The following is a 15,363-nucleotide window of genomic DNA, read 5'->3' as shown; positions in this document are numbered from 1 at the left end:
CCAACATTTGTTGTTTCCTGCCTTGTTAATTTGCCCCATTCTCACTGGTGTGAGGTGGTATCTCATTGTGGTTTTGATTTGTATTTCCCTGATGGCAAGTGATGCAGAGCATTTTCTCATGTGAAGGTTGGCCATGTCTATGTCTTCCTCTGTGAGATTTCTCTTCATGTCTTTGCCCATTTCATGATTGGATTGTTTGTTTCTTTGCTGTTGAGTTTAATAAGTTCTTTATAGATCTTGGAAACTAGCCCTTTATCTGATATGTCATTTGCAAATATCTTCTCCCATTCTGTAGGTTGTCTTTGAGTTTTGTTGACTGTATCCTTTGCTGTGCAAAAGCTTCTTATCTTGATGAAGTCCCAATAGTTCATTTTTGCTTTTGTTTCTTTTGCCTTCGTGGATGTATCTTGCAAGAAGTTACTGTGGCTGAGTTCAAAAAGGGTGTTGCCTGTGTTCTCCTCTAGGATTTTGATGGAATCCTGTCTCACATTTAGATCTTTCATCCATTTTGAGTTCATCTTTGTGTATGGTGCAAGAGAGTGGTCTAGTTTTATTCTTCTGCATGTGGATGTCCAATTTTCCCAGCACCATTTATTGAAGAGACTGTCTTTCTTCCAATGGATAGTCTTTCCTCCTTTATCGAATATTAGTTGACCATAAAGTTCAGGGTCCACTTCTGGGTTCTCTATTCTGTTCCATTGATCTATGTGTCTGTTTTTGTGCCAGTACCACACTGTCTTGATGACCACAGCTTTGTAGTACAACCTGAAATCTGGCATTGTGATGCCCCCAGCTCTGGTTTTCTTTTTTAAAATTCCCCTGGCTATTCGGGGTCTTTTCTGATTCCACACAAATCTTAAAATAATTTGTTCTAACTCTCTGAATAAAGTCCATGGTATTTTGATAGGGATTGCATTAAACGTGTAAATTGCCCTGGGTAACATTGACATTTTCACAATGTTAATTCTGCCAATCCATGAGCATGGAATATTTTTCCATCTCTTTGTGTCTTCTTCAATTTCTTTCAGAAGTGTTCTATAGTTTTTAGGGTATAGATCCTTTATCTCTTTGGTTAGGTTTATTCCTAGGTATCTTATGCTTTTGGGTGCTATTGTAAATGGGATTGACTCCTGAATTTCTCTTTCTTCAGTCTCATTGTTAGTGTATAGAAATGCCATTGATTTCTGGGCACTGATTTTGTATCCTGCCACGCTACCAAATTGCTGTATGAGTTCTAGCAATCTTGGGGTAGAGTGTTTTGGGTTTTCTATGTAGAGTATCATGTCATCTGCGAAGAGGGAGAGTTTGACTTCTTCTTTGCCAATTTGAATGCCTTTGGAGGTTTCTGTGATTTGTCGTGTGTAACTAACCACCCTGACCTGCTCGTATGCAGGCAGACTAAAGAATGTTGTCAATAAGACTTGTGCTGCATAAGTGACCTCTGGAGCCCAGTTAGGTTACATCGCTGGCCTCCAGGTCAGAACTGGCCCTTCTCGTCTGGAGACCGAGAGCTATAGAATTTGCCTTGCCTCCCCTCTAGCTCTGGGCTGGGCTGGCCCCCCATGAATAGAATGTGGAAGATGGGATCCCTGGGTGGCGCAGCGGTTTGGCGCCTGCCTTTGGCCCAGGGCGTGATCCTGGAGACCCAGGATCGAATCCCACGTCGGGCTCCCGGTGCATGGAGCCTTTTTCTCGCTCTGCCTGTGTCTCTGCCTCATTATCTCTCTCTCTCTCTGTGACTATCACAAATAAATAAAAATTTAAAAAAAAATTTAGAATGTGGAAGAGGAGGCAAGCACGTAAGGCCCAGGCTCCTTGAAGATGTAAAGATATGATAACATAGAAATGCCACTCACTCCAAACTGCATGTAGGCAAAAAATGTTTAACTTCAGACTCCATCATTTGCACTATAAATATGGCCCTTCATGGGGATGATCAGTTGGAGGTCTTACCTGAGGGGAGGATGTTCTGCCCAGGATTCTCAATCAGGACTCCAGCCTGGCTCTCTCTAAGGGGCTTCCCCAGCTGATGAAGTTGGGTGTTGTATTTGATTTGATGTAACTCTGTCTTATTCTTATTTACTGCTTACTATCTCCCTCTTCTATGTGTAGATTTCCCTTTTCTTCTTTGCATTTCTATTAGATTTTTGTAATATCAATAAAGTGTTTTTTTCTCCTTTGAAACCAAAAACACAACTGTTGTGAATCTTTTTTTTTTCTTTTTTTTTTTTTTTTTTAGAATAAGAGGCCAACTACAGGTTAGGTAGAAACAATTACTTTATTATTACTGTTATTAAGATCACTTTAAATTGAGAGCGAGAGAGAGAAAGAGGCAAGTCTGAGAAAGTAACGATTCTTGTCTCATAATTAAGGTTTTAAATAAATCAGTGTCATGTCTGATTCGAGGTGATCAAAATTTAAGACTTGAAATCTTGTTAATCAAAGTGTGGTCCTTGAATCAAATGCATGGGCATCACCTGAGAGTTGTGAAAAATACTATATCTCACATTCCTCCCCAGGCTACTGGATCAGAATCTGCATTTTGACAAGATCCTTGAGTGGCTAGTGTGCAATTAAGGTTTGAGAGAAGAGCCAACTAGCCTACCACAGGCCCTTCATAATACACAAAGAAATCATATTTCATGAAAGTTGTAGCTGTTTACAGCCACTGCAAGAACTATGTCATATAAAGAGAGAGGAAATGTTAGTAAAGACTATATTTTAATAGTCTTACACATTCACTGGAATATATTTTAAAAATTATGTAGCTTCTGAAATACCCATTTTAAGCAATACTTCACTGTTTCCTATGGAGGGAATTTTAGGCTTTCTGGCTGTTAAGGGCGTGGAGGACTTGACAGGGTCTCAGGGAAAGCTCATGGTGCCCCATGGATGCATCATGCACTTTCAGGTGGTCATGCTGTTCCTCATGCCTAAAGGGTCCTTCTCTCCTTTTCTTGCCATTATCCTTCCTTGCCTTGGTAGAATTTCTTCCTCCTTCTACTCTAATTCTTGTAAAGACAGATGATCATAAGCTGCATGCCTGGGCTTCATGGCTTGGGTCCTTCATGGAATTGCTTTATCTGAATTGTTTTGGATTTATGAACTTGACATACTTCCAGGGACATTATAAGAAAAAGCCCCATGAGGTTCACTATTCTAAAGATGTAGCTGTATGAGTTGATCACTATTTTGCTAATGCTCTCTCCGTCAGTGGGACCCAAATGCCTAGAGTGGCATAGGGTACAGAGCAGGTCTCAGTACCAGCTGGAGATGAGGAAGCAGTGGGAATCTTGTGACACCCCTCTGTCAAACACCAGCCAAATGAAGACTCTCCTGACCAGTGAACAGCTGGAATTGGTTTAAGCAACAGTGCATGGACACATGGACTCATCTGATCCAGGGAGCAGCTTTGGTCCTTATTTTGTGTAGATACAATGACCCACCCATTGCTGATATTAAATGTAACTCTCGTTCTCGCCTTCACTTCCACACTGACTTCTTCCCCTGAGGGATTGATGTGTCTCCCTTTACTAGGTGACTGTATAAAAAAAATCAATGTTTGCTCTATTGATCATTGTGGTGGTCTTTATCTCCTCTTTATTATGAGGGTATTTTGTAGCAGAAACCACAGCTTTAATCTATATACTTTGTGTACCAACCTTAATGTTCCACAGGCCCATGGAGAGAGGAAGTCCTGCAATTCTTCCTGAGTGCTGTTCGGGGAAAACTTTCTGCTCTCTTTTGAGAGATTTTGATATATTCATATTATCAGTATTAAAAGGAAGGTGAATGGGAGCTTGTTATGTGCAACACTATCCTGTGATTCACATAAACTAGTTAGTTCCTGCCATTCCATTCTATTACTGAATGATTTTTTTTTTGTTTCTTCTGAATGATAGTTTTAAGTGTAGAATTATCACATCTTCATTTGAGTTTGGGATCCAGGGCTTCAAGTGGTATAGCTTATGAGATCTGCTTTTAAGGTCAGGGAGCTTCTCCAGAGTTGGAAACATCTACCTGACCTGTTTTGGGTCTCAAACTACTCTTCAGAGGAAAGTGAATGCATAGCCCTTCCTCTAGATGAAGGGGATTTAGAAGGTGTCTTCCACTGTATTTTTCAGACCACCTCAAATGTGGTTGAATTGGCCACAAACTGCATTTGCAAAGCTGGTAGCTCAGATAGAATCTCAGTTCTGTGAACTGCCAGGTAGTTGGAAAGTAGCCACAGCCAGCAATGGTGGGTAAGCCTCTGCAGGTCAAGACAGCAATGGTGGGTAAGCCCCTGCAGGTCAATAGGAACAGTTAGCCTATCAGTCACATCTCTCCAGAACTCCGAGGGCTTTAGCATTGGCAAAGCAGACGGCCAACTGGTGGCACTGCGGACAAGCAGGATCTTTAGAAAGGTGCACTGATGATTGTAGTTGCAGTCTACCTTTAGGGGAGCATCTGAGTTCTGCTCTCTCTGTGGGCAGCAGGCAAGCTACCTGGAGGACCAACTTATGGACAAATACTGATAATATTTGTGGTAGGGTTGAGACATAAGTGGGATTCTTAGAAATGGGAAAGCACTTTGGACATTGGAGGACATATGATCTTAGCTTTAATCACAGACTGGTGAGGCATTTTGGTTACCAAGAGAAAGACTATGCTCTGAGCAATAATCACAATACAGAATGTCCCTAAGGAACAGACATAAAATTTCCTGGAAATGAAAATTACCAATGTCATTGAATCATCCTAATGTAAAAGTTACTAGAACAGTATCCCCCCCCCTTTTTTAAAGATTTTATTTATTTATTCATGAGAGACACAGAGAGAGACAAAGAGAGAGGCAGAGACACAAGCAGAGGGAGAAGCAGGCTCCCTCCAGGGAGCCTGACGTGGGAATCTATCCCCAGTCTCCAGGATCACGCCCTGGGCTGAAGGCGGCGCTAACCCGCTGAGCCACTTGGGCTGCCCAAGCAGTCTCCCTTTAAGAAAAAGATTTACACTTTACTTAAAGTGGAGCAAAATTTCTATTCTCTATGAACAGAGCTGAAAAAGAGATCAGTCAAAATAAAGTATATATTTGAGTATATATTTTAGGGGATAGCTGTGTTCCAAAGTCCCTGTTCCAAACCACATGCAATAGCCAGATATCATGCACCTTTTCCTAGAAGGTTGTAACATGAATAATTGGTTATCATAATAAATCAGTCTGTCTCAAAGTTTGTTTTATAAAACCCTTAGGGTCAAGTAAATTTAGAAAACTTTGCCAGCTATGTCTTCTTAAATATTCATAATGCTTATGAACATATTTAATGGACTTGAGAAATTAAATGATAAGCCTCTCAATTTTATTTAACCAATAATTTCCTAAAATTATTTGATCTTGAAGTGCTACTTTCACATACCACCCATGAAGAGTTTAAGTAGTTCTGCTCACTATGACATATAGCAATGCTTCTCTCTCTGTGTCTTTTGGTATTTGTCAGATCTCTTAATGCTGACATGAGGGAGGCCTTGAGCAATGTTCTTGGTGCATGATATTGAACATAATATTGCAAGATGTTTAGAACATGCAAGAAGAAGCTGAAGATGTGAATTGTTAGATCACTAGACTGTGGGATTCTGTGTTGCCATCTGGAACATAGACTGAACAAATGATCATCTGGTAAATAGGAAGCAGATGGAACTGAGTATCCTAATGGGCATATGAAAGAAGGACTGAAGCACTGGTGATCAAGAAGAAGATGAATAAAGTCCATAAGGCGTGAGGGAACAGAAAAGGCTAAAGGATACATGACTTTAAACAAAGAAGAAAATATCAGATCTACTGATCTTGGAGGGGGAGGAAGTTTAAGTGACAGGTGTTGCCAGATATTTATGGGTTGGTGAAATGGAGTTGAGATAAAGATTTTTGGAGATGAGGCAGCTGTGACATTTGCTAGGAGGGTGTTGAAGAACCAACAGAAACAAGGGTTGCAGAATATAGGGTGAGAAGGTGCCTGTAACTCAAATGCTGAGATTCTTAAGGAATAACAGTCATGGTTTGTTTTATTTTGAAAAGTTTATGAGCACATTCTTAGTGCTCTGTTCATATTCCTCAGCACTTCCCATTTCATTGCCCAGAAGCTGCACACAGGGGCTCTGCCCAGGTCTAGTGCAGGCCAGAATTGCTGGGAAATTAGTAGTGGGAAACATTCCTCAACTGACAACTTAGCTTCCTTGCATCCTGGGTAGTTTAACTCTGAGACATAGGTTTTGTACTTTCACCCACAATTTCCTTGAAGGATCAAACTCCAGTGACCTACACGGAAGTTATTTGCTGCCTTCCCTTTCTGTTGTTACTTCTTCCCTTCCTGGTATTACTTTTCCCCTTCCCTTGCAGTGTTTCCAGAACCTTCCAAATAAAGGTTTGTGTTTGAATCTTTGTCTCAGTCTGCATGGGGGGCGGGGCAGGGGCAACCCAAATTCACTAACATTTTGTCATTTGGTCATCAGGATAACTCCAAAAGGGTGGTAAAATGTGAGAGAGCAAGACCTCACTGGGTAAGTGAAACAATAAGAACAGGGACACATAAATGGCAACAGCTTTATGGATGTGGTAAAACCCAATTATTCGTGTCATTGGTCCCTACTGAAAACAGTACATGCTGGAAGCAGCAATGATGGTGGATAGATAGCCAGGCCTGCGAAGGTTAGTTTTCCTTTCCCCCACAGCCCAGTAGTTAATGCTTCTCTGAGACCCATACAGATAGTCACCCATGCAGTTCCCTGCTGCCCCTCACTTACCTGGTTTCTTGAATAGTTTTTCCTTCCTGGTTTCCACATATTTTACATTCTATGATAATAAAGCCAAGAGCCAACTTAGATTCGAGGCTTCACCTCCCTGGCTACACTTCTTGGTGGTGTCGGGCAGTATAGCCGTGTTGGGTCTCTCTTTGTTCCAAGATATTGAACTCTGAATAATCATTTCGTCTACGCACCATGTGGCAAGTGGTGACTCAGACATGACGGAGTGAGAAGACTGACTTCCAAGCCTGGTAAAGGAGAAGGATACCCAAATTTCATTCTGGTAAGGAACATAGCAGCCTTGGAATAGCCTGGTATGCCTATAGCAAGGTCATTTTAGGCAGTTCACCTAAAGGCTTTTTTTCTTCTTGGCTTATTTTTCTCTGCATTTCCTTTTCTTTGAAAGCTATGTCTCTTTCCTCCACTGGCATGGGTGGCTGTCTTTCTTGTGAGGGAAAACAACACAAATTGCAATTGCTTAGTCTCCTAAAGGCAGCAGAATGTAAAGTCTCAGGTAAACAGATAACTAAGTTACTAGTTATTTGTAGTTTTTAGACCGCAATGCCCCTGGTACCCTAAAGAGGGAAGCTTGAATTTAGAGGACTGGGAGAAGATCGGCCATTGGGTACACCAAGCTATAAGACCTGTGAAAGTTTCACATCTCGTGGTTTGGCATCTATGTAGAAAAGACTTGTGGCTCATCCAGGGACTAGGTAAAAACTCCTGTATTAAGTCTGAGACACCAACTTTGTTGCTACCACTGCCTTCTCCTCCCCCTTCAGTGACCCCTTCTTTCCACTGCTTCTTTCTTTCACTCCTGAATCATCATCTTGTAACCATGTCTTATGTTTAAGCAAAGACTCTTAGGTCTCACCACCCGCTCCCCTTCTAGCTTTCGGGAAGGATGACAAACAGAAGATAAAATATTGCAAATCTCCCCTTTAATAAGGGGAGGAAATCAAGGTCCCAGACATGAAAGTCTACCCTTTCCAGTCTTTAAATAATTTAGGAAGAGCATAGCTGATAATGGGATTCAGAGCTCATTTACTAAGGGGATGATTGAAACCATTGGGCATGGTTATAAAATGACCACCTGGGATTGGAAGACTTTAGTTAAGACAGTTTTAACCATAGCCCAATTTATTGTTTGGTTAGAAGAATCATTAATGATGTATCTCTTTGAAAAATCTGGGGAATACAACTTCTGTAGGGTTTGATATGATCACTGGGTCTGGCTCTTATGCTGACCCTTATGTCCAGGCCCAATTACAGAGGCAAGTTTTTGTCGGACATCTCAGACAGCCATGAGAGCACAGAATAAGATCCCTAAAGTCAATGTACCTACTGGGTCCCTTGCCACAATCAAGCAAAAACTCACAGAACCTTTCATTGACTTTATTAATAAGCTCAAAATGCTGTTGTAAGGCGAGTTGATAATCCCCAAAAACTAAGGATCTAGTACTACAATTGGCCTATAAAATGGCCTTTAAAAGGGGAGAAATTGCAACAAGTGGCACTCTTAGTTCAAGAGCAACTAGAAACAGGCCACTTAGAGCCCTTACATAGTCCCTGAAACACACTCATTTTTTGTATCCCTAAAATATCAGGAACATGAAGGCTCCTCCATGATCCCTGCCAAAAAAATACCCATGTAGCCCCTATGGGACCACTACAGCCAGGTCTTCCAAACCCAGCATCAATTCAAAAGGTTATCACCTCATCATAATTGATTTAAAATTTGTTTCTTCACTATTCCTCTACAACAGGATGATAGGAAGAATTTTGCTTTACTCTTTGCCTGTATTAATTCAGAAGCCCCACTAAAAAGACACCCATGGAAGGTCCTTCCCCAAGGAATGGTCAACAGCTCCAGTATTTGTCAGGATTTACTGGACCATACTCTACGGTCTACCCATACTACATTCCCTGAAGCTCTGATATGTCACTTTATGGATGATATTCTCTTGATACATCCAGATGCCGTCACCTTGGCTAAAATATATGCCCATTCGGCAGATCATACCAACAGGGTAGGTTTACCCCTACCTATTTCACCCCTAAAGGTACAAAAGACAAAGCCACGAAATATTTGGGCTATATTATTACTCAAAAACACATCCTACCACAGGGGGTCACTATTGCAATTAAGGAGACTATGACCCTCAACAACCTTCAAAAATTGCTAGGGAGTATTAATCGGCTTTGGCCCTCCATGGGCAGTCCCACTTATAGCCTATAGTATTTCTTTGACACCCTAACAGGGGACCCCAACTTCTTTTCTCCTTGAATTTTCTTCCCACAAAGAAAGCAAAAATTAAAACAAATATCTAAATGGCTCAATATTTGTCACTTAGAACAAGTCATCCTTGGTAGTCTGATACATTTAATAATCTTAAACACACCTCATAGTGTCATAGGCCTCCTCTGTCAACTTCTCCCTCATATCAGGGTGCTTAGAATGGATATTTCAAGTTCATCACCCCAAAAAGAAATTATGTACTCAATTTTAACAATTGGTTTACTTAATTAAACGGGGCTGGCACCAATGTCAAACACTTACTGGGTGAGACCCAGATATAATTGTTCCAGGACTCAATATGACAAATTTTTAGGTGGCTCTCGACCAATCCAAAATGATTCAAATAGCATTAGCTGATTATTATGGAAACATTAATTTTTCTTTTCCATGAGACAAAATCTTGCTAGGCTTTCAACTCCTTCTTGCCCCTTTTACTGTCCTATCTGCCACTCCTTTTCCTGATGTCTTAACACTCTTTGCCAATGGATAGGAAAAATTGGTAAGGGCTCAATCACACAGCTTAAACAAAGTACTTAGAGACTTTTTTTTTTTTTTTTTTAACTATACCCCACAGCTCCACTCAGCGGGTAAAGCTGGGTGCTGTCACTGCAGCACTTCAACATTTTCATGACCACCCTTTACATATTGTTGCTGACTCTTCTTATGTAGTGAGTACTGTTTAGGTCATTAAAATAGCCCTTACTCATAATAGTAATAATGAAATAATTTTTAATATGTCTAAGCACCTCCAACATCTGATACAGACCAGGACAAAGTTAGTCTATATCACCCATATCAGACCTTGTTCTGGGCTGCCAGGTCTTTGGTAGAAGGTAATAAAAAAGCTAACAAATAAAAATGTTTTCTACAACCATACAAAAAGCACTTTCTTCTCATCAGTTTTCCCACAAAGCTACCAAAGCTTTGGCCTTAACCTATTAAACACCTTTATGGCAGGCTTAAGAAATCATTAAAACCAGTCTTAACTGTTAACCATACTCCAAGATTGCTCCCGAAGGAGGGGTTAATCCACAAGGATTAACATAAAATGAGATCTGGAAAATGGATGTCACCCATTATGAGCCCCTTGGATGCCTTAAATACCTCCATGTCACTATTGATACTTTCTCTGGCCTACTCCATGTGACAGCCCAATCAGGAGAAGCAAATAAATATGTTAAATACACACTAACTGCAATAACCACCATGGGCCTTCCTGAACAGATTAAAACTGACAATGGTCCTGCTTATACCTCCAAGGGCCTTGCAATCTTTTTCAAAACATAAAACATTAAACACGTAACTGGCATCTCATATAACCTAACTGGACAAGCCATTGTTGAATGGGCCAACAGCCTTATAAAAACACAACTACATAAACAAAAAGGGGGAAATATGGAGAGATATACCTCCCCTCAGGAACAACTTTACAAAGCCCTATTTACTCTAAATTTTAAAAATTGCCATGCATCAGGTCTTACAGGCATAGAATGATATTTTATTCTGGCACAAAAAAGGCCCAGGCCTCTAGTCCTCTATCTGCATGTCCTTCAAGGACTTCAATGGCAGGGGCCAGTATCATTGTTAACATAGGGAAGAGGGTATGCTTCTGTGCTGTCTCCTTCAGGATCCCTTTGGATCCTGGCAAAAGCTGTATGACCCTACCATGGGCTGGCATCTACAGGGATCAAACCCAGTTCCAGAACTTTAGCAGCTTGCAGCCCAGTTGCCCCCCAGGATGATGACAAAGAAAAGGAGGATGCAATCCCTTACCTCCATGATTTACTGCCTTTGAGCCAACATGGGGTGACCTGAAAACACTCACCACACAAACAGAAAAAACCTTAGAAATCAGGGGAACACCTATGACCCTTGAAAATTTACTCCTTTTCATTTTTCACACATAACCATTAACTCCAAAGCTCCCAAGGTATCCGTGCTATTCATGTAATGGGGATTCCTTGACTTCTTCCCTATCTCCATGGGAAGTCACATCTATTGGACACATATCTTAAACCCTCTAGTCTTTGACCTTCTTTATTGGGGGATCCTGAACCCCCCACTTCCATCAATAACACCACTTACACAGAAGGTAACTGGCTTCCCCATCTGGCCGCCTTCAGGACTATGGAAAATTCTGCAGCAAACTTGGGTATCATAGTGGATGGCATAGACTCACTCATAATTGGTTCTTTCTTACTGAAGAGCTATCTGTCTGTGCTATAGCGCACACTACCCTGCATATTACATTTTCAACTGCAGTGGTATATGCATACATCTTCACAGAGACAAATTGTATAAGGATTGTAAAGTATCAGATATTCATCAGGACTGCCAGGATAGGTGGTAAAATCAAATTGGGAAAAAATTATTCTGAACCTAACATTTCTGTATGTTCCCACCCTTGAGTACAAATTGGAGAAGGCCTAGATTTGGCTGGGGCTTCCATAGATCAAAAACTTCACTGAAAATCCACTATTTGAGGGATGAATGCTAGACAATTTGGGCCTAATGGGTCTCCTGGCTCAAAACTCTAGCATCACATGGTGTTATAGCCTCCCTTATAGCTATCCTGGACAATCTATATTTTGAAACTGGGTCTGGCAGAGCCCCAGCTATGTATGCACCAGCACTCTCACTGGTCATGATTGAAAAAATACATCTGGCACCTGGCAATTGTCTTTTTTCCTTGCAGAGTGCATCGAGGAGAATACTAAGTTCTAGGAGTAAGAAGATAACTTGGGTTGCCAAAGATACCACTGAACAGGTTATGGTTTACACCTCTCACCCCTACATACTTGCTATGTTCTCCTGTGAGCCTTCTATCTCTCAAATTCCTCATCTTCTCATTATCCCTGGATAAAAAACCTTAATGTAACATTGGCTGCCAATTTCACATGGCTCATTCCCTGTATTATACATTTAAATATAACTCAACTAAACATCACTCCTATTTTTGTGCTTTAACAGAGAGCTGAGGCATGGATCCCAATCAACCTAACTAGGGTTTGGGTTGGAGATTCTGCCTTAGAACAACGTGTTAATACTCTATGTTAGGAACAGAAGATTTCTCAGGCACCTCATAGCATCCATTATAGCTGTCACCGCCATGGCGACTACAGCAGCTACAGCTGTAGTCGCTCTTTCCCATTCTATTCAAAACAGCCCGTCGTATGAACACTTATCTACAAAATGTGACCTCTGACTTAATCACTCAGACCACAGTTGATCAGGAAATCCTACAGCACCTTAATGTGTTAAAAGCAGTGGTCTCTTGGCTAGGAGAGCATCAACAAGCCCTTTGGACTCATAGCCGTCTCAGCTGGGACCTGGGATATTGTTCCATGTTTATCACTTCTATCCCCTTTAATAGTTCCAATTCTTGGGAGGATGTTCAAAGGCTTCGTCAGGGAGCTTTCACTCTCCCCTGGGTCAAGATAGTCTCAGTCTTCAAAGTTGATTACATAGGCAAATAATTAAATTACATGAAGAGACACAAAATGCCATGCTTGACCACCTTAATGATTTAGCTCATTGGCTCAACTCTCAAAACTAATTTTCAAGACTAAACCTCCAAATATGAATTCTCATAGGTCTTGGTATGCTATTTCTTTTATATTTTCTTGCAGTGCTAAAGTCCCTTTGCTACCTGTTTCATAAAACTCTTCCTGCTAAAGCCATGATGATCCTCTTGCAACAGTCTATCAGCTGATTCTCAAACTGCCCCCCTGTAACCTCCCCCTGAAGTTCAAATTATATAAACAGAAAAGGGGGAGATGTGGGAGAGTAAAATCTCAGCGAGGAAAAGAAAAAAGAACAGGGACACACAAATGGCAACAGCTTTATGGGTATGGCAAAAAACAATTATTCCTGCCATCGGTCCATACTGAAAACAGTACATGAATGATGGTGGATAAATAGGCAAGCCCACTGAAGTCAGTCCTCCCGTCCTCAGCAGCTCCCTAGTTAATGCTCCTCTGAGATCCATGCAGATAGTCACGTATACAGTTCCTACTGCTCCTCACTGATTGGTTTCTTGAGTTGTTTTTCCTTCCTTGTTCCTACCTGCCAAGAGCCAACTCAGACTCAAGGCTTCACCTCAATGCCTACACTTCTTGGTGGTGCCTCATGGTGTAGCCCTTGGGGCTTCTTTGTTCCAAGATATTGGACTCTGAGTAATATCATTCGTCTTTCATCGGAACACACCATGTGACAGCAAAAGAATATCATTTCCTTTTTATTTATTTATTTATTTATTTATTTATTTATTTATTTATTGTCATTTCCTTTTTAAAAAAGGAAACAGAGGCTATGCACTTTTCAGAGCCACCCACATAGTAAGAAGCTAAACTAGTCTCTGGTTGAACTAGTCTTGTGACTTCAGGCTCTATGTTCTTTCCTTATGTCTTGAATCCCTATACTAAATCCCTATAATCAAGATATGTTCTTGTCCACAAGGTTGGTCGATCACAGCAAGGAGGATGGAGACAGGAAAATATAAATGGATGGGTAAATACCAATAGAAAAAGTCATGGGACTATGACACAGAAACAATGGCCTAAGGTCACAAATGGATAGGGAATTATAAGGGAGTAAACCATAATGCAAAGAATTGCCCAAAATAAGGGATGGCCCAACAACACAGGACTGTTGAAAATCATGTTTCAGTTAGGTGATAAGTCAAAAGGAAAATGACCAAAGGGAGAGTGGTAAGTTCATTCACCATAGAAAGTAGATTTGATAGGAAAAAAAGAATAGATTGGGCTCTAAAGGGAAGATGTGTACTGGGTCAGAATGCTAGATGCTGTCATTCTAGTTGCTGTAGCCTGATTGGAAGCTCCCTGGGCATTGGGAGAGAAGAGAAGGCTTCCTCCAGAGTCTCACAGAGAGTTTCTGAATTTACAGTGAAAAATATCTTTGGAAGACCAGACTGGGGAGAAGTTTGGAATCTTTTGAGACATGCTCATGGTCATTAATAAGATAACATTTTAACATTATAGAATTATAGAAAATGGCATTATAGAGTTGAAAAGATTACAATAGAGGTTTAATATTCATTTTAATTATTCTATTCCCTTTTTTTTTCTTATCTGACTCTCTCCCCATCCATATTTGTTCACCTAGGAATCCTGATCCTGATAGCACTTGGCTGTTGGCATTCAAACAATTTAGTTCCTTCTAATGAGTGCCTTCATAGGCTAGCAGACACCCAGTCTTCTAACCACACAGAAATCCCACTGTGCTTTATAAGATGATGAAGTAAATGTGTACTTATAAAACATTATTTCCACAAATTACCATTGAAATAACATCTATATTGTCTGAATTAACCACATTAAGACAAACTTTCCCCTTACTGGTACCCCATTTTTAAAAAAATGATATTAGAGTAACTGAGATCAATGGGATTAACTAGAAGGGTATTTGTGGAATCAAGCCTGGATTTCTTTATTCGTTTTACCCCTGACTAATTGTGATATCCTAAGCAAGCCATATAATAGTCTCATTAGAAGACCCCGTTGAGAAAAGCAGGAGCAGGGAACCATCTGGTGTGTAAAGTACCTGCTGGTTGAAAAAGTTATGGGGCTAAAAATAATCTCAATATGATAGCTGTTTTGAAATTAGGCATCTGCGCAAACAAGCTAATTATTGACCACCCAGGAGACTGCTATTTTTCCTGTACAGAGTTCAGACATGATAAATAGCCCTGTAAAAACCACTGCTCTGGTTTGGGGGTGGAGAATTGATAAGTGTAGGTTTCGAAATGACCGTTAAGATGGAGGCATGATCAATAATCATCATGATGCTTCTGAACAGATTTGAGTAGAGTATAGAGCACATGGGGAGAAAAATGAACTAGAAACATAGAGAGGGGTATTTGGCTGAGAACATGATTGACAATGCCAAATATAGCCCAGGATTTAGAAGATGTAGACAATCCCAGATGAATGTTAATAATAATAACATAATGCTATATTAATTCTAAACTTTTAAGGAGTATAGAAAACCTTTTAGGTTCATATTTTCCATCATTTTATTATGGAAATATACAGAAAAGTTTCATTTTACATTATAAACCTATATAGCCATAACCTAGATTTTCCCATTAACATTTTATTATACTGGCTTTATTAACTATCTATCAATCTGTCTGTTCATCCTTCTGTCATCCATCAACCCATTTTATGATTTGATGCATTACAAAGTCAGTGCAGACAGTGCTATAATTCCCCTGAACTCAATATTGTTTACAGTTATTTTTAAAATTATTTTTACACATAATGAAA

The 15,363-nt window shown here is 40.3% G+C and overlaps 1 long non-coding RNA gene across 3 annotated transcripts in view; it reads left to right on the top strand.

Annotated features, from left to right (window-relative positions):
* Positions 1-15,363, top strand: part of LOC140620410 (uncharacterized) — a 123,212-nt gene that overhangs the window by 59,710 nt on the left and 48,139 nt on the right. The window lies entirely within an intron of this gene.

The sequence above is a fragment of the Canis lupus genome, chromosome 28 (genome assembly GCF_048164855.1).
Source record: "Canis lupus baileyi chromosome 28, mCanLup2.hap1, whole genome shotgun sequence".
In the NCBI taxonomy this organism is placed as follows: Eukaryota; Metazoa; Chordata; class Mammalia; order Carnivora; family Canidae; genus Canis; species Canis lupus.
Note: the sequence above shows the minus strand (reverse complement) of the source record. Positions and strands in the feature narration are given on the sequence as shown.